Here is a 16,886-nt window from a genome sequence, read left to right on the forward strand (position 1 = left end):
AGTGAAAGTAGTGAGTTGGCCAAAATGAAAGTAAGGTAGAAATTAGCCTTCGGCATTTATTCAAGATTCAACTCCTACCATTGGTATGTTAATAGGGCTCACAAAAGAAAAAGCAGAGATGGATTGTCTTGGGACAAGCATATTTTATTAGAATAATAATGGTCTATAAGCAATTAAATTTATTTCATGTTTGAACCGGTGCAACCATTTTTAAATTCAATTCGAGTTTTTACAAAGAAATGCATTGTAACCAATGATGGTAAGAATAATTGTGGTCTGAGCCTTTACTTCATACGGAATAAGCTAATATTTACCAATTAAATCCCTTAACAGATTTACCCCATTGTGACGTGCAGCGTATGACTTTTTAGACCGGGACTCATGAATTTGTACACAACTAATTTTGGATGCTAGTGCCTTGCTCTGCAACTGTCAATATAAATGTGGATGTAGAAGACTTTCTTCATTTTGTAGAATACATTATTAGAATAAACAGCTGCGCCATGAGCGCATGATACGCCCGTCGCTTTTTCAATAGATATAAACCAGTCACCAAAGTTTCATGAAACTGCTCAAAGCATTTTTGAGTAATTGTCCGAAAACTTGAAAATACCTCTTTTTTGGAAAATTTGCTATAGCTTGCTATAGCAATATACTTTCCTAAGGCATCGGCCTCAAACGGGAAGTAGGACAGACTAACTTACTTCAGGTGTTCTATTCCTAGATAATGTAGTACTAGTGTTTGCATACTAATTCTAGGAAGATGCTTTTGAAATTTTGAGTTACTACTTTTTTGATAAGCTTACAGTCTGAATAAAAATGGACTGAATGTTCACCGACAATTCAAATGAATTCAACTTCATTTTGAAAATGGGTATCACAAACACTTCTTCGCGGTTCTGCCCTGCGCGGAAGATAAAATCAATACAAATCTACAGAGACAGCAGTTTCTACGTTTAATTCATAGAAAATTTAGAGGGCCTGATACTTATTTCGAGGTAGGTGTTTTTTTTTTCTCCATTTATTCATGAAATAAAAGCATTCTATTGTTCAGAATATTGTAATCTTTTCAATGGTATTAGGTTTGACCTCTATAAATTATGCGTACTTTGAACTGTTAGCCATTTTGTATGTTTATGTTACCTGTATGCTTTCCTACGGGATTCCCCAGACATGTGTGAGATCCATACATGTGAACCTCCTGACGGGAGTACATTAATCCCGGTTTCAGGGGTCTCCTCCTGTCCTCCGGTTGAAGAGAAAAAAATCCCGTGTATAAAATATTTCATGAATGAACATTTTCTGGCGCCATTTTTTACTGCGATATTTACAAATGTTATTAAAGACGTAAAAGCCCGAGTGTATCGAAAGTATCTGGTATTACTGACATTATTGATTACGCAACATAATAAAATTTTGGTAAACCTAGCGAGTCGAGTAACTGGTTTAACTGTTGCATTTGGGCTTGGGGTGCATCGTATACCAAAGTCAGATCATTCTGACCTTTCTCATTTGACCCCTATGATAGTTAAACAGTGTATGGTTTGTGTTTGGTGCATACTTTTTGAACTGTAGCACTTTAATTGACAAAACTTTGTACGCAGAAGCATCATACTGACCTTGACATTCAATTTCAGAATTTACACTTATGAACCTCACACTTTGTTCCTGGGTCAGTAGGATTCTTTAAGATTGACCTATAATTAACAATGTGTCAACTCAACACACAGGCAATGATTATATCAAATGAATGGCTGAAAATCAAAAATCTCAAAATGTCATTGCCTCAATGCTGAATTTCACAGCAGCAACTTAAATGTATTACATGGTTATAAGTACCTCTATGAATCTAGTGTATATTAACTTTTTATTCCTGTCTACATATTGCCATTGTTGGTTAAAGCCTTTCATATAAAATCACTTCATTACAGTTGTATTGAGTTAAGTTTGCTGTCTTTAATATTTAAAATAGGAGATGTGGTATTTTTTGCAAATGAACCAGCTATTCAAAAGAGTTCCAAGGAAGAAGGTATATAAACAATTATAGGTCACCATACGGTCGTCAACAATGAGAAAAACCCATATAGTAAGCTATAAAAGGCCCTCATATGAAAAATGTGGAACAATTCAAAACAAGAAAACTAACGGCTTAATTAGTAAAAATACAATTTACTAAAAACAAATATGAAGGACCTGAATCAATAAAAAATACTAAAATCACAGGCCCTTGGCATGGGATGGGCACATGAAGAAATTAACAGAGCTTTCTGTATACTGGATTATTTTAAATCTACAGTTTAAGGTTGCAATAGAAAATTTCAAAATTTTACATGAAAAAAAGTGATTTTTGATCATTGCTGATGAGACAATGATTAAGAAAAAAAAAACATCAAAGCTGTGATTAAATACATATTTGAAATAATACACATCTACAACCTATTTGAAATAATACACATCTTCCGTTGCAAACTTTCCACAGGTGCTATCCAGCACTTTGATTAATGAATAAAACCCCACAACTCGGAAACGAAAAATTTAAATTTATAAAAATCGAAAGGGAGCTCACATCAATAGACATAAACAATTCACAAAAGTTTCATGAAAAATGTTCAAAGCATTTTTGAGTTATTGTCTGAAAACTGGAAAATCCCCCTTTTTTAATGAATAAAACCCCATAACTCCGAAACGAAAAATCTAAAATTTATAAAAAATCGATAGGGAGCTCACATCAATAGAAATAAACAATTCACCAAAGTTTCATGAAAACTTCAAAGCATTTTTGAGTTATTGTCCGAAAACTGAAAAATCCCCCTTTTTTAATAAATAAAACCCCATAACTCGGAAACGTAAAATCCTAAATTTATAAAAATCGAAAAGGAGCTCACATCGATAGATGTAAACAATTCACCAAAGTTTCATGCAAATTGGTTAAAGCGTTTTTGAGTTATTGTCCGACATGTTGACGACGGACGGACGGACATCGGTTTATCGTAAACGGGCGTATAAAAACCTGCTTTACTCTGCACATTAGACGTAATATGATATTATTAACATTACCGGTGAATAAAAAGAAAGGGTTGTTTGCCATACTCAGTCAAAGGCGTGAATTTATAAAATCTAAATTATCTTTTGTATAAGGTTTTAAAAGTGTAATAAACTTTTTATTGGGTGTTAAATACACAATCTATTTTACTCTGAAACAAGGGGTGTGCCTTTGAAAGGCAGGATCTTCATACAAGACAAGACAATAGCTATTATATATATCTGAATACTTCAAAAGATTTTAAAGCAAAAAATTCACCAAAACATTACATTAAAAGGACACATGTTCTACGCCTACCGTCATGTGATTAGTCGATAGATATCTTATTATGTTTTTGATTTATTAAATAATTCCTTCAACGGGATTGATCTGATTTTTAGGTCCTTCAATTCATTAGTTTAAAATTTAAAAAGTACAAAATGTATAGACGTATTTACACTTGTATGCAAATTTGTTCGCCATTACGTTAAATCACACAGGTTCCCGTAAACTTCGACATCATACAATAATTCAAAACATTTGACGTCACAATTAAAAAGTGATTGAAGTATAAATACGTTTATTCATAGATGTTTCAGTGAGGACATTTCCTGATAATTACGTTTCTGACGTCCAGCTATAAACTGGAGAACGAGTATAACAATATGATATATAATATGTAAAAGTAGTGATTCTTATATATGCCAAATCACTTTGAACGAAGCCAAGACACAATTTAATGACAACAAATGTCATTTCTAATCGAATAGTCGCAGTTCTTTTCGGTAATCGTCGAAATCTTGCAGAAAAGTTGTATTTTGTGAGAAAGTAATGACAAGGAATCAGTTCTATTACATCTGAATATTTCAAAAGATTTTTTAAACAACAAAACACCAAAACGTTACATTAAAAGTACAACCCTTTTACGCCTAATCATGTAATTTGCCGGTGGTTTTCTTGTTTTGCTTTGCTTTACTAAATAATTCTTTCAACGGGATTAATCTGTGGCCCAATTTGTATTAAGTGTTTGTATTTGATTAACATTTTTGTTTATAGCCGTAGTTGTCTTGTTCATTTTGAAATTTAAAAAGGTACAAAATAAAATCATAGATGTTTCTGCTGGGACTATTATACTAACGTTAGTATAATAGTCCCAGGTTTCTGTGAGGAAAATTCTTGAAAACTACGCTTCTGATGTCCAGATATGAACTGGAGAACGAGTATAACTGCATGATATACGATTTGTAAAAGGAGTGATTTCTATATACAATGTACGGTGTATATGCCAAAGCACTTTCAAAGACAATCAAGACAACACTTTAAGGAAAACAAATGTCATTTCTAATCTGCAGTTCTTTTCGGTAATCGTCGAAGTCTTGCAGAAAAGTTGTATTTTCTGAGAAAGTAATGAAAAGGAATCATTTCTATTACATCTGAATACATCAAAAGATTTTTTAAACAAATATTCACCGTAGCGTTACTGGTAAAAATGTAAAAAAATTGGGGTAGAGCATTCAACATTGTGTTATAATCTTAATTACTATCAAACAAAACAAACTAGTTCAACAAAGAAAAACAAAATGGCATATAGACACTCTATAGACAAAGTACGTATATAAGCAAAAAATGAAAGACAAGAATACAAACAAGAGTGCACACGCTGAAATGTCTCGCCTTCTTTAATATGAGGAAGGCGCTACCTTGAATGCCAGCTTACCAAAACTATGTCCTACATATTGATTGATTGTTGGTTTGCTTAACGCCCAGTGGCAAATATTTCATGCATGTTCAGGACGAATGTCCTACATATAGTTTTTGTCTAAAATAAAATAATAAGTTTAGATGGAAAATGTTTAGGGAAAGATCATTGAACTTCAAAAGGCAGAAGGAGGTATGGTATTTTTTTTTGGTGTGTCGCAGGAAGCATCAAAGCAAAAATTTAAAATAGCCTTCCTGGACGATCATAATTATTTGGACTAGTATTTTTCTTTAAAAATTGATGACAAAAATACTCTGTTCAAGCAGAGGACAAAAAAAAATATTCTGAATCCAGATTTTCCCCATACCTTCTAGTGTTTATATTTTGACTAAATAATTTTGATTGATAGCATTGAAGTGCTTCACGTGTAAAAAATCTGACTCAAACAAAAAACCATACCCCCCTTTGAAGCTAAATGGTTGCTCCCTTATTGTTTTCTGCTGAAAAAGGTGATTTATATAAATGACAATGCTTACATTCATTATCTTGTGCATTTTCATATCCATTTTTCTTTCTTTGCAAATTTTATAAAATTTAAAACAATAAGACATTTGTTTAATTTCAAAACTATGAATACTGTACAGTTATACAATCCATAACTTTATTAAATTACTTTTTTGTTGATTTTCATGAAAAGGTGGAGGATTTGGAATATCTTTTTCATCAATATCTAAAAGTTGTAGCGATTTTTTTTATTTAGTATTGCAAACAACGCTTTCTGTTTGTTGAATTATTTTTACTTTCTAAATTAGCTGGTTGTTCATATTGTATTCCCAGTTTCCTGCATCTCATATAAGAGGATCATTCTGATTGTTAAAAGAAGAGTTTGAATTTACAGTGAGCCTGCTTAGAATAATGTTTTGATCAGGTTTTTTATTTTCATCTAAGCATATAAGGAACCATGAATAGGATTGTTAAGTTGATAATCTAAAGATTCATCTATTTTCTAGGATGCTATTTAAAATTTGAGGGGAGAACACTGCTCAGCAGTATAAATGTATTCCTGATCATCTTCTTTTTGTGGGTTTCTACATCAATTTCATGTACTAATTCAGAGTCGGTTTTATGTCATTTCTTGCATAATTTGTTTTATTAGCTTACTTTTCAAGTTTTTATACGACGGCAATATAAAACTGAGAATCGAAATGGGGAATATGTCAAAAATTTGCTTTCGAGTAATGCTATCATGTCGCTGTTGCTGTCCGAAGACACATTTGGTTTCCGGACAATAACTTTAGTTTAAGTAAATGGATCTCTATGACAATGTATGAAAGAAGGTTCAATACACAAAAGGAATGTTAGAATTGATTTTAGGGGTTATGGTACCAACAGTTTAGGAGTCAGTGGTCAAAAACAACATTTTTGGGTTGTTTTTTTTCCATAATTTTTGGGTTTTTTCTCCAAAAATTTACCATTTTTACATTGATTATTTCTCATTTATATATAAATGCAACAAATACTGATATGGGAGGTGATACACACGAAACAGTGTGTGTAATTCATTTTATTGGTAATTTGTGCATTTTTCCTTTGATGTGTATACTCCTTGTCCTTGATAATGTTGACGTCATTATCAGTGGACTGGTCATGATAAAGAAAATATACTGGGTTAGTTCGCAATTGACATGCACAAGTGCACCGCAAAAGGATCTTCTTTCCCTTTAAATCACAAAATTGCACATGATTTTTTTCACAGAAACGCATACGTTATTTCATGAATGAAACACTTGTCATTGTTTGAAACTTTCACAGTAATCAGCTGGTAATAAAACGTTAGTTTAGCCTTTTTGAACGAGTCACTGATTGTGTGAAAATTTGAACAGAAAATGTACGATTAACCTGATAAAATTGCGGAATTATTGATAGCTTTCCTTACTATTCACAAGGACATATCACTAACATATCGTCCATGCTATTCCGATTTGAGTTTTTATTCCTACATAGTCTGGCATGGCTGGTGCTGTTCCAAGTTGTCTTCTTTTGCTGCATGTTTCTTGAGAAGTATTTGTTTGACCTGGTCAGTCACTATAAAGTGTTACAATTCATATTAAGACGCAACACATAAATAGTGACCAAAAAGGTACCGCTTTCACATGCATGACATGAGAGAATCTAGAAAAAAAATTAAATGTACACATTTTCAACATTTTTGTGGGACTATCATATAAAATTAAGGAGATATGTAGTTGGAGACTGCTGCTGAATAGAAATGTTTGGGCTCACCTGATACCTGTTTTCAAATCAGTCCATATTAAAGTTTGAAGGGTCCAAAATTAAAATATGTTTGATTTCAACTGACATAAAATTTTTGGTGTTTTTTATATGCTTAATCTACATCTGTGGTTGTATCAGGCTGTGCTTGGCGAAGCATTTTATTGCTGTTTTGTTTGTACTTTATTTTATTTTGGTCATGAAAATTAACTTGTAGTTGTGAAGTTGCTAACATTTTTAAAAGATGATAATTAGATAACTTAGCATGGTGACGACACTGATGTTTTCGTAGATTTACTTTTTCCCAGAAATGCTTCATCTGTTGATACATGTATATTCTCACTGTGAACGATTTGTGTCTCAAAAAAAACTTGTTAGATTTCTGCAGTTATTTTTGTTGAATACATACATACACATAGGGTGAAAATTGGGTACTTGGTGCAATTTGGGTACTGTGACGTTATAGCCATAATTGTTTATTGCTATAATAGGTTGAAATGTGCACCTGATAAAAGTATTCGGTAAAGTGAAAATGTTTTGATCAGGTTTAAACTGACGCATAAAATATACTGGTGACTGCTGGAGGCAAATATTTATATTGCCTCCAAATAATGTGTCTGCAGCTTGAATTTCAAAAGATGTATGTAGCCCACATACTTCCAAGTAACATGCTCTATACCTATCAAAAGTCATGGTATTATCATGGGTTATCATAACTCCATTGTAATTCCCATAAAATCCAATTTTGGACAATATGGGAGCATACAATATATACCTAAATGTATCACTCAGACTCAAGTCTCCTTTTACTATGATTAAACTTAGAGAGTGAAAAAAAAACAGTCTCCATCTCCTGGGACTGTTTAAGGTAGATATGGGTCATAATTAATGACAAGATTTGTTGAGAGTTTGTCAAAGGAAGTACAGTGACAGTCTCCAAATTAGAAGATTGTGAATTTGAATATATATATTTTTTTTTAAACTTTTAAGTTTTGAATTACACCTGCATTTGTCTGTTAGCTAGGAATAACAGTGACCACATTCCACAGTATAACCAACTTCATTATCACTGTAACTTGATATGGGAAATTCTGTAGCAGATTTTACTACCTTCACCAGGTCAGGAATAACCACCAATTGATGGATTATACCTCAATTGACGTATTATCCACCAATTGACATATATTGGTATAGACCAATTGGCGTATAATGCAATTTTTTTGTTATAAAATGCTAGTGTTAGATAGGAGCATCATTTTGCAACTTACAACCTATTTTATGACCATTATTGAGTCCTCTGAAAGTTTCAGTTTTGTCAAAGCCTGCTGCATCTCTTGAGAATGCATGTGTACAACAATTCTTTTGTTGAAACATCTGTACTATTGACCAAGAATTGACAAGATAACAATAGAAGAAACTGCAAATACAATTATTGATTAAATGCAATATGTTATGTCACTATACTAAACTAGGAATGTTTGACATGTTTTCATACAGTTATATGGTTTTAAGAAAACAATGCTCCATTTTGGTTGAATAATTTGCTTTAAAAAAAAAAATTATTCATCAATTGGTCTATACCATTACATGTCAATTGGTGGATTGTACGTCAATTGAGGTATAATCCACCAATTGGTGGTTATTCCTGACCTGTTCTGTGTTCACCTCCGCCTCCGGCTACGTTTCTCCCAAAATTTATTGCTTGCACTGCAGAGGGTTTTTCTGTGTTCCCATGGCTGGACGGAACTTTTACACTCAAATGTTATCATTAATTATGATATTGTGACTTTTAAATGAAGTACCTGTGGTAATTTAGGAGATTTGTCACTGATAATGGAAAGATGAAGCAGACGACGAAACATGGCGTAAGATGTTGTTGTCCAAACTTCGGTTGTTTCCGTGGTACAATAAAATTGAAATAAACTGCACAAGTTACTAAAATTTCTAAATTCTTGTTTTTGTAAACAAATAAGAATTCATGTCACATTTAACATCAAATTTATTCCGTTTTGTCCCGTTTTTTCAAGATCGCGATTAAACGAGAATCTGGCAGCCATCAAAAATATAAGGGTTAAACTAATGTCCTGAAATTGTCCTTACGGATATTCCAATGCTAATTTCGTTTTCATTATTTGAAGAATGGACCTTATATTTGGAGCCAAGCAAGAATACAATGTTTGTTTAATAAATATAATGAAAAAAAAGAAAACAAATATTTTTAAGAGTTAAATAACTTGACTTGATCTACTTCGAAAATTAAAAAAAAAAAATCGTACGAGATTTAACGAGAGTGACGAAACTTTTTAGATTGCTCATGTAGAGAGAGTTATCGTTCTTTATTCCAATTCGATGCTTCTACCATAAGTGCCAGCTAAAGCTGGCATACTAATCATTGATAATATGAGGAAGGCGCTACCTTGAATGCCAGCTTACTAAAACTATGTCCTACATATATATTGATTGTTGGTTTGCTGAAAGCCCAGTGGCAAATATTTCATGCATGTTCAGGACGAATGTCCTACATATAGTTTTTGTCTAAAATAAAATAATAAGTTTAGATGGAAAATGTTTAGGGAAAGATCATTGAACTTCAAAAGGCAGAAGGAGGTATGGTATTTTTTTTTTTGGTGTGTCGCAGGAAGCATCAAAGCAAAAATTTAAAATAGCCTTCCTGGACGTCATAATTATTTGGACTAGTATTTTTCTTTAAAAATTAATGACAAAAAATACTCTGTTCAAGCAGAGGACAAAAAAAAAATATTCTGAATCCAGATTTTCCCCATACCTTCTAGTGTTATATTTTGACTAAATAATGTTGATTGATAGCATTGAAGTGCTTCACGTGTAAAAAATCTGACTCAAACAAAAAACCATACCCCCCCCCCCCCCCCCCCTTTGAAGCTAAATGGTTGCTCCCTTATTGTTTTCTGCTGAAAATGAATTTATTGGTGATTTATATAAATGACAATGCTTACATTCATTATCTTGTGCATTTTTATATCCATTTTTCTTTCTTTGCACATTTTATAAAATTTAAAACAATTAGACATTTGTTTAATTACCAAACTATGAATACTGTACAGTTATACAATCCATAACTTTATTAAATTCATTTTTTGTTGATTTTCATGAAAAGGTGGAGGATTTGGAATATCTTTTTCATCAATATCATTATCTAAAAGTTGTAGCGGTTTTTTTTATTTAATATTGCAAACAACGCTTTCTGTTTGTTGAATTATTTTTACTTTCTAAATTAGCTGGTTGTTCATATTGTATTCCCAGTTTCCTGCATCTCATATATATGTGATCAGCAAGAGGATCATTCTGATTGTTAAAAGAAGAGTTTGAATTTACAGTGAGCCTGCTTAGAATAATGTTTTGATCAGGTTTTTCATTTTTATCTAAGCATATAAGGAACCATTAATAGGATTGTTAAGTTGATAATCTAAAGATTTTGCTATTTTCTAGGATGCTATTTGAAATTTGAGGGGAGAACACTGCTCAGCAGTATAAATGTATTCCTGATCATCTTCTTTTTGTGGGGTTCTACATCAATTTCATGTACTAATTCAGAGTCGGTTTTATGTCATTTCTTGCATAATTTGTTTTATTAGCTTACTTTTCAAGTTTTTATACGACGGCAATATAAAATTGAGAATCGAAATGGGGAATATGTCAAAAATTTGCTTTCGAGTAATGCTATCATGTCGCTGTTGCTGTCCGAAGACACATTTGATTTCCGGACAATAACTTTAGTTTAAGTAAATCGATCTCTATGCCAATGTATGAAATTGTACCAGAAGGTTCAATACACAAAAGGAAGGTTAGAATTGATTTTGGGGGTTATGGTTCCAACAGTTTAGGAGTCAGTGGTCAAAAACAACATTTTTGGGTTGTTTTTTTTCCATAATTTTTGGGTTTTTTCTCCAAAAATTTACCCATTTTTACATTGATTATTTCTCATTTATATATAAATGCAACAAATACTGATATGGCAGGTGATACACACGAAACAGTATGTGTAAATCATTTTATCTGTAATTTGTGCATTTTTCCTTTGATGTGTACTCCTTGTCCTTGATAATGTCGACGTCATTATCAGTGGACTGGTCATGATAAAGAAAATATATTGGGTTAGTTCGCAATTGACATGCACAAGTGCACCGCAAAAGGATCTTCTTTCCCTTTAATTCACAAAATTGCACATGATTTTTTTCACAGAAACGCACACGTTATTTCATGAATGAAACACTTGTCATTGTTTGAAACTTTCAGTAATCAGCTGGTAATAAAACTTTAGTTTAGCCTTTTTGAACGATTCACTGATTGTGTGAAAATTTGAACAGAAAATGTACGATAAACCTGATAAAATTGCGGAATTATTGATAGCTTTCCTTACTATTCACAAGGACATATCACTAACATATCGTCCATGCTATTCCGATTTGACACACGGTTTTTATTCCTACATAGTCTGGCATGGCTGGTGCTGTTCCAAGTTGTCTTCTTTTGCTGCATGTTTCTTGAGAAGTATTTGTTTGACCTGGTCAGTCACTATAAAGTGTTACAATTCATATTAAGACGCAACACATAAATAGTGACCAAAAAGGTACTGCTTTCATATGCATGACATGAGAGAATCTAGAAAAAAAAATAAATGTACACATTTTCAACATTTTTGTGGGACTATCATATAAAATTAAGGAGATATGTAGTTGGAGACTGCTGCTGAAAAGAAATGTTTGGGCTCACCTGATACCTGTTTTCAAATAAGTCCATATCAAAGTTTGACATGTTTGAAGGGTCCAAAATTAAAATATGTAGGATTTCAACTGACATAAAATTTTTGGTGTTTTTTATATGCTAAATCTACATCTGTGGTTGTATCAGGCTGTGCTTGGCGAAGCATTTTATTGCTGTTTTGTTTGTTTGTACTTTATTTAATTTGGTCATGAAAATTAACTTGTAGTTGTGAAGTTGCTAACATTTTTAAAAGATGATAATTAGATAACTTCGCATGGTGACGACACTGATGTTTTCATAGATTTACTTTTTCCCAGGAATGCTTCATCTGTTGATACATGTATATTCTCACTGTGAACGATTTGTGTCTCAAAAAAAACTTGTAAGATTTCTGCAGTTATTTTTGTTGAATACATACATACACATAGGGTGAAAATTGGGTACTTGGTGCAATTTGAGTAATGTGACGTTATAGCCATAATTGTTTATTGCTATAATAGGTTGAAATGTGCACCTGATAAAAGTATTCGGTAAAGTGAAAATGTTTTTATCAGGTTTAAACTGACGCATAAAATATACTGGTGACTGCGGGAGGCAAATATTTATATTGCCTCCAAATAATGTGTCTGCAGCTTTAATTTCAAAGGATGTATGTAGCCCACATACTTCCAAGTAACATGCTCTATACCTATCAAAAGTCATGGTATTATCATGGGTTATCATAACTCCATTGTAATTCCCATAAAATCCAATTTTGGACAATATGGGAGCATACAATATATACCTAAATGTATCACTTAGACTCAAGTCTCCTTTTACTATGATTAAACTTTAAATTAGAGAGTGAAAAAAAAAAAACAGTCTCCATCTCCTGGGACTGTTTAAGGTAGATATGTGTCATAATTAATGACAAGATTTGTTGAGAGTTTGTCAAAGGAAGTACAGTGACAGTCTACAAAATTAGAAGATTGCCCAATGAATTTGAATATATATATATTTTTTTTAAACTTTTGTTAAGTTTTGAATTACACCTGCATTTGTCTGTTAGCTAGGAATAACAGTGACCACATTCCACAGTATAACCAACTTCATTATCACTGTAACTTGATATGGGAAATTCTGTAGCAGATTCTACTACCTTCACCTCCGCCTCCGGCTACGTTTCTCCCAAAATTTATTGCTTGCAGAGGGTTTTTCTGTGTTCCCATGGCTGGACGGAACTTTTACACTCAAATGTTATCATTAATTATGATATTGTGACTTTTAAATGAAGTACCTGTGGTAATTTAGGAGATTTGTCACTGATAATGGAAAGATGAAGCAGACGACGAAACATGGCGTAAGATGTTGTTGTCCAAACTTCGGTTATTTCCGTGGTACAATAAAATTTAAATAAACTGCACAAGTTACTAAAATTTCTAAATTCTTGTTTTTGTAAACAAATAAGAATTCATGTCACATTTAACATCGAATTTATTCCGTTTTGTCCCGTTTTTTCAAAATCGCGATTAAACGAGAATCTGGCAGCCATTAAAAATATAAGGGTTAAACTAATGTCCTGAAATTGTCCTTACGGATATTCCAATGCTAATTTCGTTTTCATTATTTGAAGAATTGACCTTATATTTGGAGCCAAGCAAGAATACAATGTTTATTTAATAAATATAATGAAAAAAAAGAAAACAAATATTTTTAAGAGTTAGATACCTTGACTTGATCTACTTCGAAAATTAAAAAAAAAAATCGTACGAGATTTAACGAGAGTGACGAAACTTTTTAGATTGCTCATGTAGAGAGAGTTATCGTTCTTTATTCCAATTCGATGCTTCTACCATAAGTGCCAGCTAAAGCTGGCATATTATGTTGATAGTCCTAAATATAAAGCTTTATTACAACTGTCACATAAACTTAACATTAACCAAGTAAACTAAACATTGACCAATGAACCATGAAAATGAGGTCAAGGTCAGATGAACCATGCTAGGCAGGCATGTACAGCTAACAATTCTTCCATACAACAAATATAGTTGACCTATTGCTTATAGTTAAAGAAAAACAGACCAAAACACAAAAACTTAACACTGAGCAATGAACCTTGAAAATGAGGTCAAGGTCAAATAAAACCTGCGTAACTGACATATAGATCATAAAATATTTCCATACACCAAATATAGTTGAACTATTGCATATAGTATTAGAAAAAAAGACCAAAACTCAAAAACTTAACTTTGACCACTGAACCATGAAAATGAGGTCAAGGTAAGATGACACCTGCCAGCTAGACATGTACACCTTACAATCATTCCATACACCAAATATAGCTGACCTATTGCATGCAGTATTAGAAAGAAAGACCAAAACTCAAAAACTTAACTTTGACCACTGAACCATGAAAATGAGGTCAAGGTCAGATGACACCTGCCAGCTAGACATGTACACCTTACAATCATTCCATACACCAAATATAGTAGACCTATTGCATACAGTATAAGAAAAACAGACCAAAACACAAAAACTTAACTATAACCACTGAACCATGAAAATGAGGTCAAGGTCAGATGACACCTGCCAGTTGGACATGTACACCTTACAGTCCTTCCATACACCGAATATACTAGACCTATTGCTTATAGTATCTGAGATATGGACTTGACCACGAAAACTTAACCTTGTTCACTGATCCATGAAATGAGGTCGAGGTCAAGTGAAAACTGTCTGACGGGCATGAGGACCTTGCAAGGTACGCACATACCAAATATAGTTATCCTATTACTTATAATAAGAGAGAATTTAACATTACAAAAAATCTGAACTTTTTTTTCAAGTAGTCACTGAACCATGAAAATGAGGTCAAGGACATTGGACATGTGACTGACGGAAACTTCGTAACATGAGGCATCCATATACAAAGTATGAAGCATCCAGGTCTTCCATCTTCTAAAATATAAAGCTTTTAAGAAGTTAGCTAACGCCGCCGCCGCCGCCGCCGCCGGATCGCTATCCCTATGTCGAGCTTTCTGCGACAAAAGTCGCAGGCTCGACAAAAATGACCATAGCACAATAACACAAGGGCGGGATGTATAAATACCGAGCCACGCTATAAGTATATTACCAAAAATCGAAATAAACAGTAAAGGTTAAAAATATACAAAGACAAATAAAAGGAGCACTATAACACGTAATTAAGATGATAAACAACGTCAGTACCTAGAATTTATACTTCAAGACCATCATGTATTATTAATGAAGTTGATACGGAATATATATCAACAATGTCTTTGTATCTCGTGTATCTTCCGATGAACTTTTTTAGAAAAGGACGTGACGTTCTTTGACATAACCCTGATTCATCAACTTTCTGCTCAGACACTGCCACGTGTGACGTTTTATAAAGTCTTAGTAGCAGCCGCAAGCAGGACAACCTTTTTACGCCTAATCGTGTAAGTTATCGGTAGCTATCTTGTTCTGTTTTGTTTCTTAAGACATATAATAACGAATTTAAATTTGAATAACCGTTAGTACGGAAATTTGTCATTAACATAAATACGATCATGAAAATCATGGTAGGATTCACAGGCTTTGAATTATAGTCTCAGAGATTAACATGTGTACTGGAACTTTGCTTCATGATGCAGGAAATTAGGAGACGATAAAATGTTGTAACACTATTGAAGTCAACTTGTCTGCTTTTTTCAGATTTACCTCAACAATTTCTTTGGGCGTTTTGACAGATATTTGATTTGACTAAGTTAAACTCAATTGACATTCATGTTTGGGTTATGAAAGCGTTGTACGCATTTTTAGTATGAAGCGCTTATGCTTCAACGCTTTTACATTCCTATATGATTACAAAATAAACCATTCAATTCACCAGTAAAACCACACATTTAGGCCTGCTTTACAAAAATACAGTAATAATAAGTAACATAAATAGTTTCTTCGTTTGAATACATTACATTTTTCTTTAAATAGACGATAACAAACTTGTATACTGATAAACATACTTGCAACATGCGTTCCCACGAACAAATGGTTTGCCGATAATAATTTTATATACTGATAAACATACTTGCAACAAGTTTTTCCATGAACAATAGGCTTGCCAATAGCACACTAATATACTGATAAGCATACTTGTAACATGTTTTCCCAAGAACAATAGGCTTTCCGATAACAAACTTATATACTGATAAACATACTCACAACATCTTTTCCAAAGAATAATAGGCTTGCCGATAACAAATTTATATACTGATAAACTTACTGCAACATGTTTTCCCAAGAACAAATGCTTGTCGATAACAAACTTATATACTGATTACAGGTAATATACTTGTAACTTGGTTTCCCAAGAACAATGGTCTTGTCGATAACATGCGTATATAGACAATAATAGTGCATTGACTTGACATATCAACGATATAAGGATGAGGCTTAGAAACGGGGAAATGCGAGGCTCTGCCGAGCTTTTTCCCCGTTTCGGGCCGAATCCTTATATCGTTGATATGTCAAGTCAATGCACTATTATTGTCTTTATACTGCAATCTAAAAAAAGCATTTTCAATTGTTGTTTAATGTGTTAATGTTATTATTTGATTTAAATATTGGAAAACTTTCCCCTTTTATAAAAAGGCCTCATACCATGCAGGCGGAGAAATATACAACACAATGAAATGTACATTACCTGTTGAAACCCGCAATCGATGGTGAACGATTTTGTTTGAGAATGAACTAAAATATCAACAATTAATAAGCATAAAACATAATGATTTATAGTTTGCAAACCAAAAATATTAACAAGTGAAATATGTTTTGCAAACTATAAATTGCAAAAGAAATAAGTTTGAGTCGTTGTATACATTGGAAACAAGAACAGGTTGAATAGGTCGTATGAATAATTAATTATAATTTCGGCAATTTCTATTTAAATATTCATGAGGAAAAGTGATATCAGGTCAGTGACTGTATATGACATAGAAATATACGGTCAACGCATTTTGACTGCTCAAATAGAACGAGTGCAGTATAAATACTGATTAACATACTTGTAACTTGTTTTCCCAAGAATACATGGCTTGCCGATAACACACCGATATCGGATAAACATACATGTAACATGTTTTCCCAAGGAAAGATGGCTTGCCGGTAAGA

The 16,886-nt window shown here is 32.8% G+C and overlaps 1 protein-coding gene across 2 annotated transcripts in view; it reads right to left on the minus strand.

The window, feature by feature from the left end:
• The window catches only part of LOC127725560 (dehydrogenase/reductase SDR family member 11-like), a 59,203-nt gene that overhangs the window by 24,437 nt on the left and 17,880 nt on the right, over positions 1-16,886 (minus strand). The gene's annotated exons all lie outside the window — the stretch shown is intronic.

Source organism: Mytilus californianus, unplaced genomic scaffold (assembly GCF_021869535.1).
Source record: "Mytilus californianus isolate M0D057914Y unplaced genomic scaffold, xbMytCali1.0.p SCAF_1, whole genome shotgun sequence".
In the NCBI taxonomy this organism is placed as follows: domain Eukaryota; kingdom Metazoa; phylum Mollusca; class Bivalvia; order Mytilida; family Mytilidae; genus Mytilus; species Mytilus californianus.